Below are 9193 nucleotides of genomic sequence, written 5' to 3' on the forward strand. Positions count from 1 at the left end.
ACTGGGGTTTTCTCATCAACCTCTGTAGATTTTTGAACCCACTTTTCTTTCAGTAAAAAATGTAATAATGGCAATAACTTTTTCAGAATGCTAAGAAGACAAATAGGTAATATGTTTATAGTATTGAGGTTCTGCAGAAAAGTTACTTTGACAACTTGAGTAGTTGCTTTGATATGATATTTAACACTGTAGGAGCTACTCAGGTTTTGAGAGTGGCTGGGAAAGATGAGACTACCCATTGTAGAACACAAGTTTTCATGAGTATATAAAGACTGTAAAACCCTATAAAGACTGAAAAACTGAAGAGGATTTTACCTGTACATTAGAGAAAGTGATTCGAAAATCTACTTTTTGAAAGAAACCACATAACTGCATCTTTTACTTCTTACTATAGTTTAATCCTTTTACTTTCTAGGGTAATAAAACAGAACTAACAAGTAAAAATTATTTCTGTATATAGATGAGAGGCTTTTTTACTGGATTTGAGATAATAACTCCTTAAATGCATGTGTTGAATACACTTGCTCAGACTTAAATTCTAGTTCCATTAAATTGGTAACATATGAATTAACAAGATTATCTCTTTAGAACCTCAGCTTTCACCTTTATACCATGGTAATAGTAACACTCCCTTCTTTGAAAATGTAATAATCTTTTCAAAGCTCTCAACATGACACCACATAGGTACTAGGCAATAAATAGATAGTAACTGGCTGTGTTACTGTTGCCATTATTGTTACTGTTATGTTTGCATCATGCCAACACGTATCTACTTAAACTCCATGAAATAGATTTGGGGATCTAATAAAAGAAATCATTTTGAAATACTTCCAGGAAACAAGTTGCAATTAATTTGTAATTTTAAATATATTTTCTTTATTTAAACTGTGGGGCTATGAAATGGGATACAAAAGCAGGCAGTAATAGCATATTTATGATTCTTATTTCTCTGTGCTCTGAAAAAACAGAGTCTGCTGGTGAAATTAACTAAGTAAATTATACATGCTAAGGCTGACAAAGGAGCCTATGAGTCAAAAAGTGTCACAATTGAAATTTCAAGTAAATAAATAAGATTCAGTCTTTTCAAGTGTTTTCAACTTTGTAATTGCTGGGTCAAAAATTTTATCATTCTGTCTTTTTTTGGAAAAGGGAAATATATTCTCCAATCCAGAGGGTTCTAAAAAGTAAAGCCAGCTACAATGATAATAAACCTACTACAGAGACTTACTAAAAGATTAATATGAATTTGGACTGTTCTATGAAGGATACTTTTTAACCTATAATTATTTTAAATCAGTTAAGTTTTTTGTGTATTGGTTAAATTTCTTGATATTGAACACATGGGCACTAAGTAAATGAAGTTGATGACTAATTTTATGAGTAACTAAGATTTAAAATTGAGGGTCAAAATTATATTTTATATCTTATGTTGTAAATATTCATAAAATCATTGGTGTGTTACAGAGACATCTCAACCCTTTATTTAAATTCTAGAGGGAAGAGTAAGTAAAAGTACCTCATTGGCCTGCTTTCAACATGCAGAGAGATAGGTAACCTTTTAATTTGAGGTCTATGACTTTTCTATTTTGATATTGAGAATTGAACTCAAGGCCTCATACATGCTCTACCACCCACTTTCACCTAGTCAGTGTTTCCTGTTCTTGTTAACCTTTTCTTGACAGCTTGGCTAAGCATCTTTATTATTATGCTAGTGTGACTTTTTCCTAATCTTTTTCTTTTAACCTTTGCTTTCTGTAATTCAGTTAGTTAACGATTTGACCCTATGCTTCTACTACTATGTAGAATGAAAGGCTAGACAACACATCATGTTCCAATTATATACATATATATATAAAGTCATTCTAAATACATTCTTTTTTTTAAAAAGAATTTGTCTGATCTCCCTGCATGTATGCCTGCAGACCAGAAGAGGGCACCAGATCTTCTTACAGATGGTTGTGAGCCACCATGTGGGCACTGGGAATTGAACTCAGGACCTCTGGAAGAGCAAGCAGTGCTCTTAACCACAGAGCCATCTCTCCAGAGCTTTTATGAGTATTGTAAGGTAGTTTTAGTGTATGGAAGTTGTGACATGAATCCTGTTTGGAAGCCCTTGGGGTTTCCTTCTTAATTCTTTGCTATTTTCAGAAAGGCAAAGAAGAAAGTTGATGTTGAAGCCTATTGTATATTAAACACTCACCTAAATACTGCAGCAGTCCCCAAAGCCTCAGGAGTTCCTTCTCTATCATAGTCAATTCTGTTAAATACCCTATGCCATAAATACTAAACACTACAACTGCCCTGGTGCATCCCACAGTGCCACCCCCAAAGGACATCACATCACTCACTATTAGTTATAGGAAGGACCCTGTTACATTGAAGTGATGACACATATCTAGGAGACAGAACACTTGAATTCCAATGTGGGGGTTGAGCCTCAGCAAAACCTCTCGGAGGGACTTCTGCATGCATTTTTCACATATTTGTAGTCTATATAAGCTTCTTAACAGTAAGTATATACCCCCGTTATTCTGTGCCTTCCATTTTACTGACTTCTATAGAAATACAACTTCTTTCAGAACTACAGAGTAAAGTCATAGAGCCTAATATTTTGACATTTGATGTTAAGAATTGAAGTTTAGGTTGGAGAGATGACTCCACATTTAAGAGCACTTGCTCTTGCAGAAGACCCGGGTTTGTTCCCAGCACCCATACCAGGTAGTTCACAATCACCTGTAACTCCTACTCCAGGAGGTCTTGTACGCTTTTCTGGCATCTGTGAGCATGTGCACCCATATGACAGACTCACACAGACACATTTTCACGTGCATACACACACACACACACACACACACACACACACACAGAGAGAGAGAGAAGTATAGTTGCTGATGTTATAAAATGGTGCAAAATCCACCTTCCGAAATTTGCAATTACCCTCTGAGACAATAACATTTCTTATGGAAGTTTATCCTATAGATAAATATGTACATGTCAGAAAGTACAAATAGGGCTAGAGATATGACTCAGCAGTTAAGAGCACTGGATACTCTTCTAAACATCCTGAGTTCAAGTCCCAACATCCACATGGTCGCTCACAACTGCCTCTAACTCTGCTTCCAGGAGGTCTGATGATCAGTAAAGTCATGAGGCTTACACATGTACACACACACACACACACACACACACACACACACATATATATATATATAACACCAATGTATGTAAAATATTTTTACATTTTTTATTTTTCAAAATTTTATCATACAATATATTTTGATCATATTCTTTCCCTTCCCCCAAGTCCTCCCAGATTCTCCTCACTTTTTTACCTACCCAACTTCATTTCCTTTCTCTCATTATGAAAACAAAAATAAAAAAGACAAAAAAGAAACCACCAAACCATAACCAAAAAATGCACACATAACTTATCTAGTTTCAAATTCTTGGCTTCATTAACTTTGGCAAATGTGGGTTCCATCTCATAAAGCGGTGGTTGGTTAGTCCCATAACATTTTTGTCACTGTTACAGCAATATATCACAGTCATACATATAGACAAAACACCCATGCACAGAAAATAAACTTTTAAAAAGACAGTATATTCATATAATTCAGTCCTTCATGTAGCACTTTATAATTACATGAAATTATGAAAGGAGTAAAAACATCCAAATGTCAATTCAGAGGGGCAACTATTAGATACATTGTGGTGTGTGTGTCACAGTGTGATGTGGTGATGCTGAAAATGTCAGGTTTTCCCTTTAGTTATATAGAATGAATTTTATGGTGTTGTATTATACAAAGAGAACAAAGTGCCATACACTAGAACATGCTCCATTTTATGTAAGAATGCAAAAGAGATGCACTTATTATCTGTTCCTGCTTGCTTATTTCTATATAAAGCAATTGGGGAAAAAGTGCCCAGGAAATAATTATTATCTGCTCCTGCTTGCTTATTTCTATATAAAGCAATTGGGGGGGGAGTGCCCAGGAAATAATTAAAACAATTACTTACATATAGAGTGGTGTTATCGGTGTGGTATAATTGTGTGAACAGACACTAGGATATAAAGATAATAAAGTTGGGAGATGTTTGGTGATGTGTGCATACCTCCTGTGTCATAGACATGGACAGCACAGTAGGGGCAGCCCTAAGAGGCCATTATTGATGATAACGACATTGAGGATTCTGCAAATACATTGTCTGGCTCTAAGAACTACCAAGTCTGACACTGATGAATTGATGGAAACTTTCTGGAGCTTACTTATATTTTCATCTGTATTATCTAAGCAAGAATAATGAGTTTCATAAGTTCACTTCACAGGTATTACATCTTCATCACATATACACAACTTCTGTGAAATGGACTAATTATTCTCAGCTAAAAGAAGATGAGAGGAAAGTACTAACAAATAACAAATTAAATCAGAAAGGCCTTTCTGAGAACCGGTGTGATACATATGTCCCCAGGTTGAACATATGAGATTGGAGAGAGGAATTTTACAGTTTTACAGCAGATCTCAGTCTCTTAATTTCCTATTTCAGCCCAACTATAGCACTTTGGACGAGTTACTTCAGCTCTCGGTTTTATTTTCCTTGAATGTGAAAATGACTAATAGACTGTTCCCACCACAAGCTCGTTGTAAGATTGGTCATGATACACAGTATGTGCTAAGCAGATATTGGTCCTCCCTCCGTAGTTACTTCCCTGTTTGTTCCCTGAATCTTCTATACAGACTGCTGCAAACTACATTGCTTACAGCCACAAAACATGCTGTCTTACTCTTCCTGAGATCAAACTCCAAATGGCATCTCACTCAGGTAACTCTCGGTGTTGGCAGGGCTGTGTTCCTCCTGTGGATTCTAAGAGAGGATGTGTTTCCATGCCTTTTCTTGATTCTTGGTTCTGTCAACATGCCTTGGTCTTTCCCTTTTCCACCTCCAAAGCCAGCAATCACTTCACTCCCACCTCTAAATTTTCTTGTTTCTCACTCTGATACCATCCCGCCCTCATCTGAGGGCAGGATTTTGCCTTGGTGAAGACAGATTTTGTGTAATCCACCAATTCAAATGTTCATTTCTTCTAAAAAAAAACAGAAATAGTGCTTCCCCAGATCTCTTGACATTCCTTAGTCCCATCAAGCTATTACATAAAATTAGCCACAAGGGATTCTAACAAATCAAACAGGTTTGGATTCCAATGTCAACACTTTCTATATAAATGTAATTTGCTGGTTATAGGACTTAGATTAATTCAGGTTGAGTTTCTAGATGTTAAAAATATTACAAGGTGTGTGGTAAGAAACTTTCTTGTAGGTTCATCGGATGATTTCTAAATCATAAGGAAGTACAAGAACATAAAGAAATATTTTTATCCAAATTGAGGCCTTCTATCTAATCTCTCCCATTTATATTTTGTTTGTTTCCCTTGCAGCCCATTTACCATCACCAGGTAAGATATAATGAATCACTGTTACCTGCCTTACCAAATGCAAATGGGCATGCTTAGCTTTCAGGTCATCCTTAGCCTCAGTCCATCTTACACAGTTATTGATTTCCACTATTAGCCAGTGCATACCCCAGGCAAGGAACTGCCCTCCTTGTGAACACACCTGCATTCTGTGTTTCCCCATGCTATAACTTTTTTTAAATTTATTTTTCAGTTTAAATTTAGATAAGAAACAAGGTTGCTTCACAAGTCAGTTCCAGGTCCCTCTCCCTTTCCCTCCCCTCCTCCCGTGCCCTCCCCCCAACCCCCCATTATCCCCTCATTTCCCCAGGGAGGGTGAGGCCCTCCATGGGGGTGTCCATAGTCTGTCATTTCACATAGGGCAGTGCCTAGACCCTTCCCTAAGAGTTCAGGGTGAGAGTGCACCTCACATTGTTGGATGGGAGTCCAAAGTCCGTGTGTATACTCGGGATGGGTACTGATCTGCTGCCCAAGGCTCAATAGATTACCTAGGCCTCCTCACTGACACTCACATTCAGGCAGTCTTGATCAGTCCCATGCTAGATTCCCAGGCTGATGCCTGGGATTCAAGAGTTAACCTTTGTCAGGTCAACTGTTTCTGGGGGTTAAACCAGCCCAGTCTTAATCCCTTTGGTCATCAGTCCTCCCTCTCTGTTACTGGCTTTCTTGAGATCAGCTCAGTACTTAACTGAGGGAGTCTGCCTCTTCTTCGATCAGCCACTAAATGAAGTTTCTGTTTCCCAGACTCTCTGTCCATGGGATTGTAGGCTGGCACTCCCCAGATCTATGTCTAAAATCCATATATGAGAGAGTACATGCCATGTTTCTCTTTTTGTGACTGGGTTACCTCACTCAGGATGGTTTCTTCTAGTGTCATCCATTTGCCTGCGAATCTCAGGATTCCATTGTTTTCTTCTGCTGAATAGTACTCCATTGTGTAAATGTAGCACATTTTCTCTATCCACTCTTCGGTTGAGGGACATCTAGGTTGCTTCAAAGTTCTGGCTATTACAAATAATGCTGCTATGAACATAGTGGAACAGACATCTTTGTTGTATGAATGGGCATCTTTTGGATATATGCCTAAGAGTTTGATCTTGCCTTTTATTCATTTGCAAAGTCTTCTTCCTCCACTTTGCCTACCATTTTGATTCAAAGCAGAACTTTAAATGAAGTAAGGAAACAGCTCTGTGGATAAAGTAATTGCCACTAGAGAAACCTATGTAAATACTGGGTTAATGTAGTAGCCACCCCATAATTCCACACTGCTCAGGCAGAAACTGGATTCCTAGGAAAGCTGGCTAGCCTGTATTGATAAACCTGGGTTCAAATGAAAGACCCTATCTCATATATATAAAGTAGGCAACAATTGAGGAAGCTACCCAACATCAACCTTGGGCTTACACACACTTATCAGCATCCATATACACACATGTGCCCATATACATGCATGTGTATGAGCATGTGTGCACCCAAGAAAAGAGGACTTTAATGAAAGTCTACTATTCAAAAGAGATGTCATGCAGGCCTGGAGGTGGTGGTGCACGCCTTTAATCCCAGCACTTGGGAGGCAGAGGCAGGCAGATCTCTGTGAGTTAGAGGCAAGCCTGGCCTATAAAGCTACACAGAAAAACCCTGTCTTGAAAAACAAACAAACAAAAAAAAGTCATGCTACCAAGGCTCAAATTCTTTCTCATCGTTCAATATGTATTTTAAATGATTCAGCAAAAAAAGAAATGCCTAGACTGCTGCAGTCCAGCATGATGCATTCTTCCTCCATGCATTAATTTCCTTGTGTGCATTCTTAACTCTTAATTCATGTAATGATTTTTTCTTTAATCACATCCGTAATAAAGCCATCATCTCAACTGCTTCTTGTCCTTTCGGCCAAGATTGAGTATAGGAACCAACTCCTGCAATTCTTTGAATAAGTGGATTCTGAGGTATGTACCTAGGCAATTTTTATTGACCACTAACTGCATTTAGTCCTGTGGTAAGTAACTTCAGTGACGAATCATGCAAAGTGATGTCCTCGAGGTCTATAAGCAAAGTCTCTCGACACACAGTAAAAACATATTCCAAGTAGAGGGCATAATGTGGACAGAGGCAGGAGCATGAAAGATCAATGGACCATGAAGCTGTGGATATTGTTTGTGTCATTGGACACGTAAAGAAGAGGAAGATGGCAAGTGAGCATATGTCCTAAGTTCAGAATGGTTCACAGATATTAGTATGACATACTATAGGCTTTTATCAGAAAAGTGACAAATTAAGCTTTGTGGGTGTTTCTATTTTTTTAAATTTTATGTGTGAAACTTTTTCAGAATGTATGTATGTGCACCACATACATGCCTGGTACCTGTGGGGGCCAGAAGAGATCATCAAATAAATCCCCTTGAAGCCCAGAGTTATAGACAATTGTGGGCAGCCATATGGTGCTGGGAACTGAATCTGGTCCTCTGCAAGAGCAGTAAGTGCTTTCTTAACCACTGATGGATGTCCCACTCCCATCTTTCTTCAGCTTCTCAACTTTGTGTTTCAGACAAATTATTCTGATGGTAGTGTGGACATTAGCCCAAAGACTAGCATAGCAGTAAGTGCCTTGGAATGACTAATTAGCCGGTGTCCCCATAAACCAGTATTTGGGGTTTGCCATTTATTTGTAGAAATGGGGAAACATTCAATTTTAGTAAAGATCCTACATAGGTTAACTTTTCCTAATCCAAACAGAATCAGTTGTCATTTTTAAAATTAGCAGAATAGGTGCTGAAGAGATACAAAAGTGCTTGTCACCGGAGCATGAAGACCTGTGCTCGATCCTCAGAACCCACATGAAAAAGCTGCACATGGTGGTGCCCACTTGCCATCCCAGTGCTAGGAAGGAAGAGACCGTAGAGCCCTGGTGCTCCTTGGCCAGCCAGACTAATCTAATCAGTGAGACCAAGGCAATGAGAGACCCCGCCTCACAGGAAAAATGAATGGCTCTTGAGGAACAGATACCCAAGGTTGACCTCTGACTTCTCTGTACACATTCATGGGTGTACGCACACACACACACACACACACACATGCGCACACACACACTAAAGCTTAAAACTTTAGAATAGTTTCTGCTTTCCTATTGTGCCTTCTCTCTTATCAGTTCTATCTCCTGATTTTCTAAACTAAACCCCTTTTCAGGAGCATATTAAATGGTTTGAAAGTTAGCTAATACAATAAGTGCTCCATCCAACTGGTCAGCACTATACAATGCATCATTTGGTTCTAAAATGCCAGCAGAATACCAAGTTTCCACTAATGTAGTCACGGTTGATCTTTGGAAAGAAATGTCAGCAAAATATGTCTGTTGGACAGTTTTTGTTTTGCTTGTCATTTTGTTGTTTTCCTATACCAAGACCTTTTCTTCTTAGGCACAGGTAATAAGAGCACCACCAAGCCCACCCCTAATGACTCCTCTGCTGCCTTGAGGGCAGCCAGAACCTATGCCTTGATTCTAGCCAATAGACTATGGCAAAAATTATGGGTTATCAATCTGTGGTTTATATTGCATACGTCTGATGGAACTGAAGGCTTTCCTAGGAGCTTGAGGTAGTAAGTGGCTATGTGGGAGAAGGCCCTAAGAAGAAGGTCTCTACAGGAGAATAGACAGCTAGCAGTCAACAAAAACCTAGGACCTGCAATAACAGAGTCACAAGGAAATGAGTTCTGCCATGGCAGTGA

This window comes from Mesocricetus auratus, unplaced genomic scaffold (assembly GCF_017639785.1).
Source record: "Mesocricetus auratus isolate SY011 unplaced genomic scaffold, BCM_Maur_2.0 Super-Scaffold_100707, whole genome shotgun sequence".
Taxonomy (NCBI): domain Eukaryota; kingdom Metazoa; phylum Chordata; class Mammalia; order Rodentia; family Cricetidae; genus Mesocricetus; species Mesocricetus auratus.